This window comes from Puma concolor, chromosome C1 (genome assembly GCF_028749965.1).
Source record: "Puma concolor isolate L17-30 chromosome C1, mPumCon1.1.hap2, whole genome shotgun sequence".
Taxonomy (NCBI): Eukaryota; Metazoa; Chordata; class Mammalia; order Carnivora; family Felidae; genus Puma; species Puma concolor.
This window is the reverse complement of record NC_141674.1, coordinates 199,195,607-199,217,073: the sequence shown is the minus strand read 5'-3', so window position 1 is coordinate 199,217,073 and position 21,467 is coordinate 199,195,607. Positions and strand designations below refer to the sequence as shown.

The following is a 21,467-nucleotide window of genomic DNA, read 5'->3' as shown; positions in this document are numbered from 1 at the left end:
GAAAAAGACAAAGCTACCTTCCAGAAACTTCAAGTTCCTTACAACCTAGTTGGGAAACCAAACATTAGCACAGGAAAAGTAAGAACACAATTATTAAAGCAGCAGAAGAGCTCTCAGAGTGTGGCTTGGAATTAATATCCAAATGAATGGAACAACAACAAATGCCAGAACTTCATGAAACTAAGAGGTGACTGTGGGCTGGGTACCTTGGTTAATTTTCATGAAGATTTTGGCCTTGACTGATAGGCAGAGAGCTAGAAAGAGAAAGGAAGATATTCACAAAAAGAGAAATTCTAAAAAAAAGGCAGAGTTGCAAGAAAAGTCTTACTTTTCTTATCTTTTTATCCCTCTCCTCTTCAAAGTGCACATCTGTCTGAGTTATGAGTAGCATGGGGAAGTACTATCTCTGAATGGGGGAGGCTTTCCACTTCCTTTTCTCCCATTCCTCAAGGCTTAGCCAGGCCTGAAATGCTTGTTCAACATGTTGAGCTACTACAGGTTTTCAAGTCTGGCCTAAGTTCATGCTAAAGACCACTTAAACTTCTAACAAGAACTAAAATATATTTTAATTCTAAACTTCATAGGGATGCTATTTCTTTCTGGAATGTTGTATAAATGGGAGATATCTCAATATTCTTTAAATTAGTCTAAAAGTCACGAGGAAAAATGAAAATGCCTCACACTGAAGGAGAGTTGAAGAAGTTATCCTTTGAGTGCATATCAGTTACCAGTATGGGTTTGAAAGGTTTAAACATATGAGTAGATTCATTTATTCCTTGTGATAACTTTATGAGGTAGTACTACAAAATCATCCCAATTCTGTAGACAGAAAACTATGGCAAAGAGAGCTAAAGTAATGTGCTTCATGCCCCACAACTGGAAAATGCTGGAGCTAGTAATCAAACTGAAGTCATCTGACTCCCCAGCTTTTGCCACGAAATGCCTTGAAAAGTTATGTAACTGAGCTGGTTCTTTGTCTATAAAATCTGGGAGGCTGAATTAGATAATCTTGACATTTGCCTTCATGTTAAAAATTAAGTATTGGATTCACATCCTCAATTCCTACTCTTCTCACATGACTCAAGTTTGAAACTCTCTGTCCTCACTTCCAAAGGAATTAATTCTCCCTCCATAGAAATTGTGACATTAATTGTTCTGAATGACTTAAAGATCAGATTCCAGGTCAATGATGAGCAACTCCTAACTCAGTTTTATAATCTTCCTGACTTCTCCATGTAATAGAGGACCTATTTTCAGGATGCAGTTAGAAAATTGTCCTGTATTATGAAAAATCTCAACATGTTAAGTAATTAAGAAGTGGCTCCAGTTTTTTCTACTGACATTAAGTGGGTAATCTAAGTGGAGTGAGTATACTTCTCACAAAAGACCAAATGAAGCTATACTGAATGTTGAATTTTTTTAAATGGCTTATAAATTTTTCCTGAATTGGTCTAAATGAAAAAGAAAATCATTCTCCCTTGAGAAACTCATGACCTATGCTTGTAGGACACATGCATATTCCACATCTTCCCAGCTGCTTTTGTATCTGAAGGACACTGGGCACCATGACAAGAAAAGAAGAGAGGGAAGCCACGATTTAGCAGCAGCAGAAGACCCTGCTTATTCACCAGGAGTTCTCGGTCTCAATCTTGACTAGAAGAATATCAAACCACCTCTAAGTCCCATCATTATCTACAACCTCCTGGAAAAGAGTGTGCTGCAGCTGCCATTGGAGCAGCCTCTTGACTATCCCCAGTGCAAAAAAAAAGAGCATGGTGATGAGCACAAAATTCCTACCACTTCCTCCATCACAAATTTAATGAAGTTTACTTTCAGAGCCTGTCTCTTAAGAAAAACATAGTATTAATAACCGAAATGTCACAGGGACAAAGCTTTACATTCCCGGGTCAGAAGGATGTGTTTAATTGCAAACCCCCTGAAGAAAGTAGCACAGGGATAGTAGCACAGCTCACAGAAAAGTATAAAGGAGAGAGGGAGGGACAGGAAGTTTTTTAGTTGAGATCCCAGAAGAAGAGGATAGAATTGAGGATGAGATCTAAAGACAAATTTTGTGTACTTAGTTGTTTTTGTTTACTGAACTAAAAAGATTCAATGCACTTAGTATTTTCAGTCTTAAATAACAAAAGGAACCACTGATTAAATCTGCAAAAAGCCTAGGGATTATTCTTCACTGCATTGTCCAAGTTCCCCACAATAAATATGAAGCATCTAAATTTAGAAAAAGGTCCCAATATGCTGTCTCTTATGATACACAATAAATCATAGGAAAATAGTCTATCGGAAAGAAAACTTGAGATGGGGGTGAGTATTGGGGGATAGGAGGTCTAATTCTGGGATTCAGCCCCTCATTTCATCCTAGCAACAATGTTGACAACATAACCTGGCAACACAAGCAAGCAACCTACAAAAATTCTAAACTCTTTCCATCACCTTTATACTTCTAGGTGTATGGCTTAGCCTTTAGTATTTAAAGGCAGTTCTTTTACATTGTATTAGTTTTACATTGTATTAGTTCTGAAACAAATATTTTTGCCCTCCTCCCCCACCTCCAGTTTAGTTAAATATCAGTCTGGGCATAAGCTCTTTAACACCGGATGATGTCTGTGGTCCTACAGGGAGAAATGCTGCTTGCAGTTGTATTTTGGAAAATGGCAGGGTATTTCTGCCAGTGTGAAAAACTGAGTCATTCAATAGTTTGTCTGGGAGGCTTCTAGGTGGTGCACGAGCATTTGGCAACAAGTTTTGACTTTGCTAAAAGGCCAAGAAGCAAGGTAAGAATACATTGGTGAAATGTAAATTCGTGCTAAATGTTCACACACGGATAGTAGTCACTTTTTTAATTTCTTTCTTTTTTTTTTTTTTTGAGAGAGAGGCGGAGCCTGTGAGCATGAGTGGGGGGAGGGGCAGAGAGGGAGACACACGATCTGAAGCAGGCTCCAGGCTCTGAACTGTCAGCACAGAGCCTGATGCGGGGCTCAAACCCACGTACTGTAAGATCATGACCTGAGCTGAAGTCAGACACTTAACTGCACCCAGGCACCCCAATCACATCTTTAATAAAGAAAGGGGAAAGGAGCAAAGAAACACTTAAGTTGATTTTATTAAATGTAGGCACTGGAGGAGAGAATTCAAGTTCCAAAACAATTCGTTAAAGGGGCTGGATTTAGTTCTCATTTATTTGTGTTCTAAGTATTTTAAATTGCAGCCAGAAGAACGGCGACCTTTAAGGAGTTAAATCCAAACTAAAAATATATCTGCACCCATCATGCACATTTGGTCTTTTAGCTAATGTTACATGATGACTATCTTCCTGTTCATGTATTAGCATACACTACGATTCCACTGTGGTCTTTTCTCCAGAAGCTTACTTTCTAGGGACAAATATAAATAGATGTCATATTTGCTTATTTGGCATTTTGTGTTCTCTTTTCAAAGACAGGACATGTATTTCTAGTTTTCTAAATTGCTAATAGTTTCATCTTGGCTAAAATTCTGCATTTTAATTCCAAATCAGACCCAAACGGATAATTGAAGAAGAATTTCCAGTTCAGTGGTAGCAACTTGTTTGGAGTAAATAAATCACTGGAAAGTCCATTATGTTTCCTCAGCTAAGATTGGAAAGAGTCAGAATCTAACATACCACTTGTCTCAGCAGGAACACAAAGAAATTCAGTTAAGCGTCCCATGGATTCAGACAAATACATGTCGAAGGAGTCTAAGGGCAATTCCAGATTGTTCTACAGAGAAGATAGGTCTACCCTAATCTTGAAGTTAGTTTTAGTCAATCTACATGATGTGGGACTGACATGAATCAACCTTTTCTAAATCTTGAATGATGAGGAAAATGAACAAGTTGGGTGGAGCGCAAACAGAAAATGAACAGAAAATACAAAGCATGTACAAGCATGTTTTAGACTGGTATCAGTTAATAAATATGAGCTTTAAGGGATGAGGGGATATATTTGCAGACAATCTGTGAACGAAGCGGAACAAGAGGTATGTTATAAGCGTACAATAAGCTGCACAGAATTAGCATTTTTGTGTTAACAGAAAAAAAAAAGCAGAATTGCTTGATTTCCTGCGACTTTTCAGTTCTCTCTCATCTCTAGAGTAATTATCTATCCACCCCAGAATTCTGTATACTAAGGGTGTAATGTGGGCTTTCTGCTCTGCAGAGTCCCGTACTGGGCTTTCTTCTTGACATGATATTTTGACTATGTGAATTCTGACTAATTGCTAGTACCTCCAGGCCACTGGTTTCCCCCAGCAGCATCATAAAAGCTTACTTGCAAAAATGTTCATGTACGAAAATTTGTGTGAAAGACCCACTGAAAGATAGTTCTAAAGTGTAAGAATTCTCTATGTTAAGAAATGCATTTAGAGATTTCAGTTTTCACATGGACTTAAAGTGTCTTCGTGCACGGGCCTGCCCCCCCTCTTCCAGCCTTTGTTCCCTCCTCTTCTTCCTGGGGGTTAAATTTATGATAATTACATGTAGCGTTGCATTCAGAATTTGAATAGATTTCTGCAGACTCTCCACTGGTTCCTACAGGATCAGCTCACTCTCACATTAACACTATGATGTTTTCACTGATCTGTTTGGTGATTCCAGATTTATTACCCTAATTATGAGCTAATGAGCGCTGAATTTTACAAGGAAATTTGCATTTACTTGCTTAAGTAGGACAAATTATCAGCTTATCCAAGATAAAACATCTCTTGTATTTTGAGACCCTTTAACTCACCAAAAGAGATGCTTATCCTCTAGCCAAGTTAAATCAGTTTCAGAGAAAGGCACTGACTGCTATCTTGAAAACAATTAACTCTACTGCAATTTGAAGGTTTGCTTGGCAGGGCCCAAAAGTCTTTGGAATCCTTTTCAATTAGTGTTCTTTTTTAGTCACTTCTTTTTCTTTTTTTTTTTTTTTTTTTTTTTTTTAACGCTTGTTTATTTTTGAGAGACAGAGAGACAGAGCACAAGCAGGGGAGGGGCCGGGAGAGAAAGGGAGACAGAATCTGAAGCAGGCTCCAGGCTCTGAGCTGTCAGCACAGAGCCTGATGCGGGGCTCAAACTCACAAACCAGGAGATCATGAGCTGAGCTGAAGTCCACTGAGCCACCCAGGCGCCCTCTCTTTTAGTCACCTCTACACCTGCCCCACTATTTCCAAAACAGAAGAAAGCAAAGGAAGCTATTGACAAGTCTCCTTCCAACCAAAACAGGAGTCTGGGAATGATTTAACATAAAGAGAAGATAGCACAAATGCAGACCTTTCACATTAGATAAGATGCTTTCTTCTCTTAACAGAGTACAAATTACCACATTTCAATTAGTTCTTTTGGAGCCAGAAAAGGTACAGGTGCACATTTTACTTTCATTTCTCTGTCCTGTGTATTTTCTCCAACAGAAAAGCAACTTTGGGAATTCTTTTGGAGTTAGAGGATTATCACGTTAATAAGGAACTTAAAGGCCTTATTTTAACATTTACTTCTTTTTTTTTCAAGGGTAACCTTTCTAATATTAATCATCATGTTGAGGATTCTGTGAGAAATGATACAAAATATAATAGAAGAGGACCATCATGGTGTTCCTTAGAGATTAACTAGAAAAGGTGAGTAAGCAAATTAGTCAGCTAAATTAACTAGTTGTTTTAGAAGACATGAGATCTTTAGTGCCATCGCGTTGTGCCTCATTAGATCCATTAGTTGCTTGACATTGTCATTATTCTACCCACTTCTTTCTGTGCAGTTTCACCGTGTCAGCTTTGATTTCCCCTGTACTTTTTTTTTTTTTCCCAGCTCAAAGCTATTATATCACCTTCCAGAAGCATTGATTTTTAGTCAGGTGTCACAAATTTCCCACTCATCATTTCCTCACAAGCGTAAAACTGACTGTTGCTGTTCCTGCTGCACCCTTTCATTATTTCAGAATTATCACTTATTCTTATTGGCCAGTTCTGGCATCTTCCTTTCCTCTGAAACTCAGTGTTTAATTTTTAAATGTTTTAATTGACAAACACTGAAATAATTTCCCATCAGAATGCTTTGGCAAAATAAACCATTTAAGAAGGCAAGGACAAGGTAAATGATACAAGCATGTGTTTTTAAAACAGTCAGACATTTGTAGAACATCTATTATTTTGTCTGGTATTGTAATAAATGATATTGGAAGACTGACGAAAATATAAGGTATCACACTACCCCTTACACTTCAAGTACTTAAAATCTTGCTGTGGATAATAATTTTGAAAGGCAATTTATAACTCAACTGTAAGGTTCACTGTCTTTATGCTTAGCTTAGTTTTAACTCACCTGGGTTACTTTAAAAACTGAGGAAAATTCAGTAACTCAGTTACTGGTTAAGGAGGGTTTGTTTGTTTAACATCTTAAGTAGCAATAATTTTTCGATCTTAAACAATGAATTGACGCTTTAGTAACAGAAATAACAAGTCTTGCCATTGAAATTTTAGTATAACTCTCACTATGGGGGGCTTATATACCTATATGCAAAATATAGCATATCTCTTAAAAATTGGTAAGATACACTATGCCTCACCAGTTTTTTTAAGGTTTATTTATTTATTTTTAGTCATCTCACTCAACATGGGGCTCAAACTCATGGCCCCAACATCAAGAGTCACATGCTCTTCCCACTGAGCCAGCCAGGGGACTCAGCCTCACCAATTTTTGAGGTTAAAACATATTTTTTTTTTTTAAATTTTTTTTTCAACGTTTTTTATTTATTTTTGGGACAGAGAGAGACAGAGCATGAACGGGGGAGGGGCAGAGAGAGAGGGAGACACAGAATCGGAAATAGGCTCCAGGCTCTGAGCCATCAGCCCAGAGCCCGTCGCGGGGCTCGAACTCACGGACCGCGAGATCGTGACCTGGCTGAAGTCGGACGCTCAACCGACTGCGCCACCCAGGCGCCCCAAACATATTTTTTTTTTTAATGAACAAGCCATTTTTTTTTTTCCTCTACAGAAATAAAGACTGAGAGGAGCTATAGCAAAAATTCCTAGGAAAGAACTCTTTTACAATAGCATCCATCTTAACTGGCATAATGATCATTGCTTTATAAAAGATAGTATAAAATCACAGGACACAGCCATTTAGAAGTTGTGGCATACACAGGCAATATTTCTAAGGACAGAGGAGATATTACAAATATAGCCACCTTATTTTGTCAAATGCTATACACCTCCAGATTGGAAGTGATAAAAACGGTGATTTTAGGGAAAAAGAGCAGGGTAGAAGTCAGGAGCAATTCGTATCATAATCCATTGCAATTCAAAGTATTTTAAAGCTTCTTTTTGATATAATATGGTAAAGAATACTTTTGAAAGCAGATAATATGTACAAAAATACCATAAAAGAAAATGTTATTTCTCCAAAACATCAGTGAGGGGTTAGATTACAAATGCTGACCAAACCAACCCAAAGGATTATGAAACTGCACTATCTTCACTTGCCAAGCCACCTATCTCTCTTTTTAAGATAATTTCTTCTTTTCAGGGTCATCTCCAACTTTTGGTTGAAGTCCATCCTGTTTCTACTTCTGAAAGGCAGCAAGTTTTCCTGGAAAGAACATCAAGGTGATAGGGTTGTAGTCTGAATACAAATTCTATATTACTCTCCTTGGGCGGGTAGTAAGCTCATTTTCTACAGTAAAATGTGAATAATGCTAAAGGCCAAATTACCCATATTCTAGGAATGTTGTTAAAATAAAACAGGGTAATGGATTTGAAAGTACACTGAGGGAAAACATTTCATCTAAATGCCAAGTGATATTCTATTCTCTCCATAATTTGTGAACTTCTGCTTCTCTGCATTTCTAAATCATGAATTATATGCTTACATATGGTATATTTAAGCTCAATTAAACTTGAAAGCACTATGAGAAATATCACTGAAAAGATAATAAGATGCATTATAGTAAGGAAAAACTTAAAGGACTTTCCATCCAACTGCTAAGCATTAATAATGCTTGATCAGGTTTTTCAGAAATTTTCTACAGAGCCATTTTCCTGTTTCAGATGCCATTTGTAGTTTTGAGTATTCTCAGTTTAGGGTTTTATTTTTGACAGAATTATATTGGTTGCATAAATATGCCTTGAGATTATTCCCAACACAATATATCATTTGATGTTACTAGAAATAACTACAGAGTTTCCTTACATTTTTTTTCCCACTGATTCTAACACAGAATGTAGAATACTTTGGTAAACACCTATTCCTCTGTAGCCTTCCTTTCAGGGAATTTCCTGCTTACACACTCATTACCGTAGTATTTATTCTGTTATAAAAAAAAAAAAAGGGCAATATATAAAAACTGCTCTACAAAGAGTAAAACGCCATCACATACTTAATTTTTTCTCTTTTCCTTTTTTTGTAACTTTACTTAGCAATCTAAGAAATTCTAATTCAGTTTATTACTGAAGACAAAATAAAATGTAATATTAGGTAGAAATCGATTTTTTTTTCAGGTGCAATACCTGACAATGTTGGGCTCATGTTTAATTTGAAAAACAGCAAACATTTCTTACTCACTTAACACAACTTGAAATTGCTGTCTTATCTAATCCTAGGTGCTCCATAAACAGACCCCACAAAAAGGGCTAAAAAAGAATGGAATTAACGCACTAGCATTTCTCATCTGCGGTAACTGTCTTCAATCTTAATGCAAAAACATCTTAGAGAAAATGCATTTTCGCGTTTTCAACTTGAGGCACCTTTGGGAATGTGCATAGTGACCTACACACCTATGCACTTAATATTTGTGGACTGAAAATTCCTTTATAACTAGTGAGTCTTCCAATCAAGATGTCTTAAGATAAAGACCTAGCTTTTCCAGTTATTACCGAAATATGGGTCTTGCTTAAGATTATCTTGCAGCTATACTAATATTGCTCAAGATTCCTAATCGTCCACAAAATTTGCTCATCACCCCATGGAAATAGGATTAGATTAAAATTGCAGTAATGTTTCAGAACTGTAGCAAACGATTCAAAATCCTAGCTTTTCTGTCCGAATCTTTCTTCTAAAATCTAACCATGTATGTCTGGAACTTTCTAGTTATAACAGTATAAGATTCTTCCTTTGCTAGATCCTTTTTTTCTTTTTTGTTGTTTCATAAAATCACTATCTAGATATCCACCTATATAGCTTAGTGTTAAACTTGTCCAAAAAAAACCCCCAAATTCCTAATTTTTTCTTAAAACTGCCATTCCCATGCAGCTGCCATTTCACACTGGGTTTTGTCCTGAATCATTCCTTCCTTCAATAAGTGGATGAATATCATATATAATATGCAGTATTTCTTTAAAAAAAAGAAGATATAAACTGGAATATCTACACAGAATTAAATATACAGGAAGACATATATAAAGCCCCTTGCATGATTCCCAACACTAAAGATGCTGTATAATTGTTAATCATTCTTCTGCACTCTCCCTGCTCATCCCTATTAACATTTTTAATAATAGACATTCCAAGAAATTGAAGTTCTTCTGGCATCAGAAAAAAAATAGGACATATTCCATATCATTATTTTGCATGTCATATTTTACTTATTTAAAATCAGAATAAAATCCATTTCCAAATATGTAGGGGAGAAAAGGAAAAAGAGGGGAAGAACACTTCATTTAGTTAACTGTAACTAAAGCCTTTGTTAAGGTCAAAAGCCAGCCTTTGACCCCTAGCAGCTGTCTTTCCTAGTCCTAGAATATTCAGAGATGTCAGGCTCCAGCAAATTCCATTCCCTAATAATGTCAGAGTTATTGTATTTACCTTATTTTGTTATTTTATGCTGATTGTGGTTTTAGTTACTGTTTATTGGTTCACCATTAATATTCAAGATCCTCTTCTCTGGAGGTATGTTCATCTCAATGCTACTTACTGGTTTCCATTGCCGGAATCATATAATTCTTCTCTGAAAATCCCTCAAGTGCCTGAATTGGGTTTTTGAGGTCATCTATCAATATTCCCATTGTCATACCTAGCTACTGTTCCATTTCTCCCTGTTTTTCCTACTTGCTTCTCCATGACTTGGCTATAAACCTTTAACCATGTTCTCATCTACATGCATTTCTAAACTTTCTTCAATACTCAGATAAAAATCTACTTTATTCATAGAGCCTTTCTCATTTTAGTAAAGGCAAATGGATCCCTCGGGCCGTTTTCAAAGATAACATTGTACATTTGGTTCCAACTTAACCAATGCACTCTTTTCCCTAGCTTAAAAGGAGTTGAGATATGTTACATACAAACGTGTGAATATGACCATGTTTTGAGTTTTATCAGACTATCTCAGACTTCCCTATAACACATACCGTAGGCTTCTCCCCATAGCTCAAATGCATGAATATGAGCAACATTTCAACCTATTTGATGTGAGTCATAAATATAACCTATGTTGACCTATGACCAGGTGCATAGGTCCACAGTTGAGATGGCCAACACTAACCTTCTATTTGTCGCAGCTCTCTCGTCACCACCTCCACTAATTTGGTCTCCTATCTTTCTAACAGATGGGTACAGATTACCAAATGTATAGGAATAGGATACTCGGCATTATTGTATGTACTCTATTTTGTTATCCTGTGTTGTTTTAGGTGCATTTCTCTTCTGGGTTCTGATTATATTTGGCAAGTAGGGCAGTGAAAATACAATCTTTGGGAGAATTGTGTTTTACGTTTTTTGTTTTTTGTTTTTTTGTATCCTTTTAGCCTCTTAGTTGTTATTTCTGTACTAGGCAGTAGCGTTATATCTTGTAGTGTTTGGTTTGCTTTTTTCATAGCCTTCTTAATCTTCAGTAATAAAATCAGATCTGCTTGATCACCAGTTTATTAGTTTAGCCAAAGGCATCTTGGCACCAGAACCCAACTTAGGATAAAATCACACGTCTAAAGTCTTATTAGAAGATATCACTTGATTCACAAAGAGGCATGCTAGTCACGAGCTACTAATAGAGATGACATCTTGTTACCAGTTTGTGTTTGCACTCAAGGCAGTTTCTCTATATCCTTGCACACCACAAGATGAGTGCTTTGAATTCCCAGTTAATTTGTTGAGGTGAGAACTTGAAATACAGTGACTTCACGTGTTTAAATAAACCAACCAAGATGACTGTAGAATTGTGAAACAGAATGCCAAAATGGAGTCACTTAAAATTGCATGAAGTCCCTGGATAAGATCAAAGAAAGTTCCCTTTTCAGTTGACACCACTTCTGGGATGGGAAATGGCACCTTGCTGCGGTCAGTATTTATTGTCTGTGCAAGCTTAAGACAATTCTTATCTCTGGTTCCACAGTGTGAAAGGCTTTGAAACAGACTTGGGTTACTCAAGAGAGTGCTGGAACAGAGAAGATGGCAGAGAATAGTGGCATCCCTGGCAGTTGGATAGCTCCATTTAGGGGTATTTCAAGATTATGTAGAGATGGCATTACTCTATAGTAGGAAAGGTGGTTGCAGTTCATGCTTCAGAATTGGAAAATTATTTCTAATATTCTCTAATTATAAACTCAGAGAAAGATTTATTATTCTGTGATGTAAAACTGGGATCCAAGGAGTTAGCAGAAGTCAAAAGTCTCCTCACCAAATACAGTTCAGAGCTTCATGTTCACAAACTCTTTCATTCATTCATCCAATTGCAGTTGCTAAAAATGTAATTCTCTTACTTTGGAGATTTTATATACAATGTCCTAACTAAAAAACCCATCCATCCTCCTCCTTGTCTCCACCAGGTCCATTTTGTGCTTTGCAAAATTTCCATATAACTCACTCCGTAATTTTCTTTCCTATTCTCATGTCTTAATTCCTTAAAAATAGACACTGAGCAAACAAATACACACTGTAGGCAAGTAAGTACCTTTCACCCGTGAAGATACAGAGCTATATGCAAGAAATAGGAGACACAGAGCTTGAATATTCACAGAGAGGAGGTAATGCCCTCCTTAAAAAAAAAAAAAGACATTCACTGTGACGTTCATCAAAAATCCACAGAACAGTATCAACAACAAATATGGGTGATGGCTATGTCATGGGCTTAGATTTCATAAAAACCCAGTGTCCCTTAGATTTCAGAGCTAGAAGGGACCTTGGATATCAAGTAGACCCATTTCTTCACTTTCCAAATCAGAGAACTGAGGCTCAGAAATGCCCCAGGATTGCCCCTAGGCTACCCAGCTAGTGAGTTGTGCCTCTTCATCCTGCTCTTTAGTTTTCTGTCTAAACAATCATGATGTCTTCCACAGAAGAGGGAAAGAATGCAAAGAAATAGTTGTGCTGCAAAGGTATACATAGAAGCTGGTTATTTAGGAATGAAAAAGGGACAAAAATGGTAAGATAAAAATTTAGAGGATGTAGATCGGTTTGATAATTTGACCTACATTCTAGTTACCCCAATCATATCACCTTTTAAAAGATCATTGTAGACTGTTTAAATATATATATATACACATATGTATATATGTACATATGTGTATATAAATATACATATATATACACATATGTACATATATACATATGTGTATATATATATGTATATATATATACATATATATATAGTTTTTTAATAGACCTATTGTTCTGATTGACCACAATCACATACAATCAGTTAAAAACCCCTAGGAATGCATTAGAAATTAGAAACTACTTAGACAGTTTTCCAGTATACACTTTTTTTTCACATAGGATTGTTCCCAAATGATCATTTTTCAGTGCTTATAATCTACTTTAATTTTAGGCCATTTGAAATTTAGGGCTTCATTCTTTTCTTTGTAAACACAATTCCAATGTAATCTGTTTTGGGAATCAAGATAGGATACTTAGGAAACGGATGTGCCTCTCAGAAACCTTTTTCATGGGATCTGATAAGGTGGCCACCAATCACAATCTTATGATGTGAAATCACCTGGAATCTCTCAACATCACTTAACAAGTGACATATAACCAGGGTAAGGAACACTGCTGCATTCCTTATTAACCAATCAGGGCCATTTGGTAATTTGGATATCATCTGGAAGGGATTGGCATCCAGGATGCCTGAAATGGAAAGTACACTCAGGCTTGCTTGTCTGAACAAATCCCCAGTAGAAGAAAATGTGTAGTGCAGCTAGTTGGATGCCATGTAAGAAATTATTAGCCAGCTGAGCAGAGTGAGTGACACTTGGTTGAAGCGTGGTATGGGCACAGTACCCCGGGCAATCTGGCTTTCATCTCCTCTAGTATTTATCTGATAAATTCAGCCATCGTTCCTCACTACTCCCTCTCATATCTGAAGCAGTCATCTTGGTGTTAGATGATTTATTATAAATTTCACATAGTATTACTTAAAGAGCTTTCCAAGGGAAACAGATCCTCCTGGAAAACCTGGCTAGGTCAAAGAGGAATGGGGGATTGAAGTACCAACTCTGTCTTGGCCTGATCAACCCCCAGAAGTTCTGGCTTCCTTGTGTTCCTGAGACCTTTCTGCTTTCAAATGTGCCCTAGTCAAGCCGCAACCTCTTTAGAAAGGGGAGAGAGAACACACCGGGAGGCAGAGCTCCATTTTCTTTACTAAGATGAGCAAGCTATGAGGGCTCAAAGGAAGAAAGTCATTCAGTCACCTTGTTTGTTCCCTGCTTCTACTTACAGGAAGGTCAGGGTTTCCTCATCCCAAGGAATGGTGGTAAGGAGAGTGCCCATTCCCAAATAACTCTGGTTTTTAACTTGCTTTGTTTCTCCCATATCTGACTGCTTACTCGGGTCCAAGTAGGGAATCGTGTATAAGGAATTCTGCAGTGCAACAGAGTTCAGAGGGGGAAAGATGCAGGCACGCACACACACGTACATACGTACATACACACACAGGAGGAGGCTGTTTTGTTCCCCCAGTGTCAGTCAGCCTTTTGATTTCCTTTGTGCTTTACTCAGGACCATAAGTAGGGCATGTGACTAGGACAAGGAGGTTACACTTTGAAGGTGGGAAGGGAATGAGTTACATTTGTTCCATTTCCTATGCTCTTTACATTCATGAGATGATTATCATGCAAACGGATTTGTGCTGTGCCATTTCCTGTTCTTGTTACAATCTTTATCATGACAAAAAGGTACCAGGTTTTAACGCCTGGTGTTATATTTAACTGTTTTCAATAACTGCTGTGTAGTGTGACTTTTCTTCCCATATCATGTTGTTTTCACAGAAAGTAAAGGTAGTGCCGTTAGGGTATGTGAATGATGTTCAAGGTTGTCTTGAGGCTCTAAAATATCAGGGTAGGAACACACATCATCTTCTTTCTATATCCCCAAACTAACCAATGGGAGAACTTTCCCAAGAGGCTCTGACTTACTTGCTACAGTACCCTCCACATAGACTTCAGAAGCCCACTTTTCTTATCCCTAGCTCTTTGTAGCCCAAATGACACTCCTAGTGACAGTCAAATTGTATAACTTACGGGGTAAGGCAGTGCAGTTTCCAATTATCATCAAAGAATTTCCCCAGCATTACCATGCTGAGACTTCAGGCTGTTGATAGGGATTAGATCAAAAATAGAACATGGTATAATAAGAACTTTTGCTTCCTGGCATGGACTAGAATCAGAATAGCTAATGGTACATAACACTTTCAAGCTCTTCTCTCTCTCTCTCTCTCTCTCTCTCTCTCTCTCTCTCTCTCTCTCTCTTTTAAAGCAGGTTTAGTTCTTGTGAAAGCTGCTGAATTGACAGCCCAGGATACTATGGATAGAAAAATGATAAACTTTCCTTTTCTGCTTTTCCCAGTACACCTTTGGCCTGCCCTGGAGGGAATGTCTCAAGAAGGAAGAAGTTAGTTCTTTCTCCAGATACTTTTAATCTTTGAATTCAGGAGTAGGAGTATTATCTAAGCTGCTTATTATGGAGAATGTATCAAGATGTGGCTATGTTTTCCCTAAGATCAAAACTAAAATTGACAGAACATTTCATAGAGGCAACTGCAAAACCCCCCAGCTAGGGACAGTTTTGAAATCATGTGTGTCTTCTCATAAGTGAACTCCTGAGTGCTCTATGTGAGTTTTGCAATGCATTGTTTGTGGATGAACTTTTAAGAATTCAACCTTTAGAAAAAGATAGGGTAAAACATTTGCTTTATAACCAGTACATATGAAGAATGTAATCATTGCTAGTAACCACCCAGCTATATTTCTTGATGGCAGAGCTCAGAGCAATGGAGCTAAGTAGGAAGACCCAAAGACTTCAGCCATAGGTTGAGGTATGGTGGAGTATCCAAAGTCTTCCAAAATTTGATAAAGACCTTCCACCCCTTCATTATGCAGGGCTTATATTTATAAAATTTGTGGTGAGGGTCCATTGATGCATATCAAAGGGGTCCTGAAATTCCCAAGATTCTATGTAAGTTTTTATGAGCATATAAAGTTTTTTTCTCCCAAGAGTGTATCTTTCTAGTTCTTATCTAATTTTCAAGGAGATCTGTGACATCTCACATTTTTTTAATAAAAAAAATTTTTTTTAATGTTTATTTTTGAGAGAGAACAAGGGAGACAAGTGGGGGAGGGGCAGAGAGAGAGGGGGGAGACACAGAATCTGAAGCAGGCTCCAGGCTCTGAGGTGTCAGCACACACACCAACGTGGGGCTTGAACTCAGGGACTGCAGGAGTATGACCTGAGCCAAAGTTGGAGCTTAACAGTCTGAGCCACCCAGGCACCCACCCCTGTGACATCTCATTTAAAGAGCCACTACTTTGGATGGTCAATTTCTCACTTTTTTCCAGTTCTGGAGACAATTGTCACCAGTCCCACTCAGAAAGCACTTAGAAAATGCAATAGATCACTAACAAATTAACATCTTCTTAAAAGTAAACTATTAGGGTACATCTACAATAATGTACATGTTCACCTACAGCCACCACTCATTTTAAGCAAAGAAAGGATTTCCTTAATGCATACCATCATTTTAAAAAAGGGAAATGAAAAATATCATCCAACTTGTAAAGAATGAAAGTCTATTATCAAATATAATGATTCCCTCTGAGAAATAATCTGTGAGTGCCAATACAAACATAACCACATTGCCTGCTCTAATTAAGAGAGAGAGAAGCTAAAGAGAACAGCTCCTCCTTTTTCCACCTAATATTGTTCTGAGGAGTTCATAAGGTCAGGAACTTGACACTGGTTTCGAGTGGAAGCCAGTCAAGCAGGATTTCTTTGCCCTCTGGTCAAATGGTTGGCCTACTTCAGGAATTTTGAATAATTATTGCTGTTCTCTTCAGCCAGGAGAAGTTTACCTTTCACAAAAAGACCTTATGGCATTAACTTAATCCTGTTGCCTGAATACACAAAATCAGTTTTGCTCTGCAGAGTTATTGTCCCTAATTTACTAGTCTGAGACTTATTTTATCTTGCTTCACACTCATGGTGTTGCTTAGAGCTTGACAGAATGCCTAGCTCCCTGCACTTCCTGGAAGGAAATCCCCTCACAAATACAAAGTAGTAAAAGGGGAATATTGCTGTTCCAAGTGTGTGCAATGTCAATTTTCTCTAAGGGGCACAGAGGCAGAAATTTTGTGTCTGCAACCATGATACCCAAGAATTTTTCCTCCTTGTTTCCCCATTAAAACTACTAATAATAATTCCAATACATGGTAGCAGCTAAACAATCTGTAGCAACACAGAGTCAGGAGTCAGTCATCTGTACTGGGATCATTATTGTGTTGTTAGGAAACAAGCAGTTGAATCAACTTAAACTCCTCCATCGTCAGGTTCTTAAACAAAAGTAGCATCTGAATTGGTTTGACGAGGACTTGGTATTGGCAACCATTGATCAAGATTGCCAACATCTCTGTTTTCATCAGAAAAGCAAGGTTCTCTTCATTTTTAACTCCCTCTTAATATTCCTTGGTGATTTCTATTGTTTTGGAATCATCCTCTACCGTACATAACAAGTACTATTAATCATATGGGATTAGCCATCTAAATTCCCAGGGAACAGAGAGTAGCTGTGAATATTTTTGTATACCTGCCATATTATTGCCTTAATGCTGCCTCAGATTACTAGAGTAATTTTCACCAACAATTCCCAAGCAACTGGTACATCAAACATTATTCTACTTCAATAGCTCTGAGAGAGAATAGATTATTGTTTCACAAGCACTGTATGGACTTAAAAATGTATAGATACTTTGATCTACTATAGAAAAATCTTGTCTGCTTTGTGGTAATCTGTGAAGGTCTTTAAATTTTGCAGTGTGTATGTGTGTGTTTCATAACATCAATCTAAGGCACTTGGTTTTTCAGCCCAGTGAAAAAATACACAGTACGAATCCCTAACTTTTTTTTTTTTTTTGCAGCCCATGCAATTGACCTTATATCCAATAAGCCAGGCAACAATATTAGTGCTTTGCACAGAATTAAAGCCTCAATTTGTTTTGACTTGTATTTGTTGCTTGCTTTATCATTTCAGTATGAAAAAGTATTTCTAGATTTTTTTAATGTTTATTTTTTTTTTTTTAGAGGGATGGGGGAGGGGCAGAGAGAGAGAGAGAGAGAGAGAGAATCCCAAGCAGGCCCTGTACTGCCAGCACAGAGGCCAATGCAGGGCTCCATCTCACCAACTGTGAGATCATGACTTGAGCCGAAATCAAGAGTCAGACACTTAACTGACTGAGCCACCCAGATGCCCCAAGGGTTTCTAGATTTTTAAGAACAGTTTAATTGAGTAACCTCTTAAACAATTTGCCTTGGTGTCTTGTCACTGAAGCTTTTCAGTATATCATCATTTCATGGGCACAGTAAGAAAAATCTTTCGATGATAGTTACTTATTTACCACTTGTTTTTGCGCTTAGATAAAATTAAATCCTCATAAGGAACAGCAAGTTAGTGTTTGATTATGTGATGAGGCCAAACATTTGAGATGTGAGAATTAAGGTTGTGAGCATGCTCTACTTCAGAACTTTGTTTCTCATAGCCTGTGTCTTAGGCCACGTGGATTCAGGTGGTCCCAAACTGAGGAACCCTGATTTATAAACCTTCACTTTGCTTGTTCAAGAGTACCCAGATTTTTAAAAATACTTTAAACCTGTAGTTTAAAGTAAGTAAGAACACTTAACATGAGATCTACCCTCTTAAATTTTTAAATACAATATGGTTTTGTTGACTATAGATTCTATACTGTACAGATCTTTAAATGTTTTATACAATGGACACTTTATACCCATTAAAAAGCAACTCCTTATTTTCCCCCTGTCTTGCCTTAGCAGCCACCATTCTACTCCCTGTTTCTATAAATTTGACTATTTAGGATTTCTCATATGAATGGAACCATAAAGCATTTGTCTTTCTATGACTGGATTATTTCACTTAGCATAAGGTCCTTCCCTCAAAATTTACCTGTACTGTCCCATATAGCAGGATTTAAGGCTGAGTAATATTCCAACGTATATACTGCATTTTATCCACTCATCTGTTGATGGTCATTTAGATTGATTCCACATCTTAACTATAATGAATAATGCTGCAGTGAATATAGAAATACAAGTATCTCTTTAAGATTTTTATTATTTTGAATAACTAAGTTTTAATTTTTTGAGAAAATTCCATACTGTTTCCCATAGTGACTGCACAAGTTTTACATTCCTACCAATAGTATATAAGGGTTCTGATTTCTCCATATCTTTGCCAACATTTTTATTTTTGATAATAGCCATTCTAACAGGTATAAAGTGATAGTTCATCATGGCTTTCCTTTGCATATCTCAGATTCATGTTCTCAAACATATTAAACATATTTTTACATAGTTGGACATTATGCCTTTTTGGAGGACAATGTTCAGGTCCTTTGTTTTTTTTTTTTTTTTTTTTGCTATTGACTTGTAGGAGTTGAGTGACCAGATTTGATATTCATTGAGATGGTTCCTAGGATAATGATTTTTATATGCTTAAAAATACTTTTAACAGTACCATTTAATGAATACTGGGATAATTTTTTCTTTTGTCCAGAATGTTGGTGTTAGAGGCATCAATATGCAAAGTTAAGTCCCATTCTACTTTTTATAAATTTTAAGTAGTTTTCTGTTATACTTGGATTTCCACCAGTACAAAAATATCATAAAGCCCATACACAAAACAACCTAATGTGATGGCCATGGAGGTTTGCCACTAAGGTTTGTCTTTAAGAAAGGTCTTACTGATCATCTATAAGAAGCTCAATTAGCTGACCACCTACAGCTGTAGCACTTTTTGGGCCTCGCCGCATATAGGCCAAGGCAAGCCTCTTCTCAGATAATGCTACCCAATGACTGAGCACCACAGGTCTCCTAAATCCTTGCCATTCTGCTTCATGACTCTATGGGTAATCTTTCTGACTGAGGCTAGGCTAACTGACTCCAACTAGGCTAACTGAGGCTCCTCAGAGCTGCACCTACAGTCTCTTCCCACTTAAGCCCTCTTTCCTTTCCTCTCTCCTTTCACATGAGTGAGACCCATGTCATTATCTAGATAGAGGCTTTCCTCACTTACCTGCTCCCTCCTCATTATCCTTCAGAGGGCTTATCCCCATAAATCTCTAGTGTTTTTATCTCCACCTTGTAGTCTGCTTTCTAGACCACCTAGCCAGCACACCTCCCTTGAGTTCCAAATCCCTTTCTATCTGCAGCCCCAATTTTTGTTCTGCTTTGCAACAGAACTTTGCATAAGAGACATCTAACACTGTGGTTTCCACTTCCTACTTTCTGGGAAAGCCCCATCTATCCATCTTCCATTACCAATGTTCCACTGAAAAAGCTATCTCCACTGAAACAACTTATCTCTGTGTTACAAATCCAACTTTCCTGTCGTCTTGCATCCCAGTGACATTTGACATATACATAATTTTAAAGAAGATAGGAAAGCGAGTTTTCATGTGCAAGTCAAAGAGCCAATATCAGGTCCTAGTTAAGAATATGGCCTTTGGAATTAGATAGCTTTGAGTCCTAGATCTAGGCCTTAGGAGCTGTGTGAATTTGGGTAAAATGATAACCCCGCTGTGCCTTGGTTTCTCTGCCTCTAAATAGGTAATAACAGCATCTACCTCTTGAAATTGAGGATTAAATTAGATTAAGGAGGGGCGCCTGGGTGGCGCAGTCGGTTAAGCGTCCGACTTCAGCCAGGTCACGATCTCGCGGTCCGTGAGTTCGAGCCCCGCATCAGGCTCTGGGCTGATGGCTCAGAGCCTGGAGCCTGTTTCCGATTCTGTGTCTCCCTCTCTCTCTGCCCCTCCCCCGTTCATGCTCTGTCTCTCTCTGTCCCAAAAATAAATAAACATTGAAAAAAAAAATTTTTTTAAATTAGATTAAGGAAATTTAAAAAGTATTTGGCACAGGAATTGCTAGCAATCATTTTTATTTATCAAAGACATTTCTTTGGTTTTTCTCCTACTTCTTAGTGCTCCCTCCCCATTCTTTGCTAGTTCTCTCTTTCAAGAGAGACCTCTAAATATTGCAGTGCTCCAGAGGTTGGTCAGACATCCACTCTTAGCTATACTTTCTCCTAGCCCAGGAAATTCACATTCCACCTAGATGCCAATAGCTCCTAAATGGGTCTTTATCCTTGACCCATATTCAACAATGTAATTTACATTTCTACTTGTATATTATAAACAAACATAACAGAAAGAGAACTCCTGGTAACTTCCCATCTTGTTAAAACATGTTCTTACCTTCCCACCTCCGCCAATTTCTCATTTGCTCAAGTTGAAAATCTAGGTGGGAGTCTGTGCTTTCTCCCTTTATCTCTACTATTTATTACTATGGTGAAACTATCATCACCTCTAGCCTGGATTATGGAAATAGTCACCAACGTGGGCTCCTAGCTTTCACTTTTGTTCTCTGCAGCAGATTAAGCACAAAATCACCAAATTTATCATTTTAATATGTAGTAAAATAGGTCACTTCTCTCCTTCTTGAAAACCTTTTTTGGCTTCTGGTTGAATTTTAACAAAATCTAGATTATATAACCCTATTTTATCTGGTCCCTGCATACTCACCCATCTTTCCCACCCAAATTACTCATTACGCTCCCAACTCCTCTGGTCTACTCATTGGCCTTTGAACATGCTAAACTCTTCTTATCTACTGTCCAAGATCTTAGGTTTGCTCTACCCCTCAATGCGGTCCTCTTCTTTGGCTTTTTTACCTGACTTGTTACTTCAGTTCAAATTTTGGCTCAGACGACACCACCTTCTGGGAAGCCTCCCCTGACCAGCTATCTAAAGGATTATAGGGCCACCTGGGTGGCTCAATCAGTTAAGTGTCCAACTCCTGATTTTGTCTCAGGTCATGATCTCATGGTTCAGCAGTTTGAGCCCTGAGTAGGGCTCTGTGCTGACAGGTTGGAGCCTGCTTGAGATTCTCTCTCTCTGCCCCTCCATCTCTCTAAACAAACACACAAACAAACATTACAAACAAAGGAATGTATACTACCCTTTTTTATTATTCT

At 37.7% G+C, this 21,467-nt stretch overlaps 1 long non-coding RNA gene across 1 annotated transcript in view; it reads left to right on the top strand.

Moving 5' to 3' along the window:
- The first annotated feature begins 2,950 nt into the window (after positions 1 to 2,950).
- Positions 2,951 to 21,467, top strand: part of LOC147578659 (uncharacterized) — a 32,671-nt gene continuing 14,154 nt past the window's right edge. The window contains exons 1-2 of the long non-coding RNA XR_015255527.1: positions 2,951 to 5,631; positions 7,535 to 7,614. This is a non-coding gene — a long non-coding RNA (uncharacterized LOC147578659). The remainder of the gene's footprint in view (positions 5,632 to 7,534; positions 7,615 to 21,467) is intronic.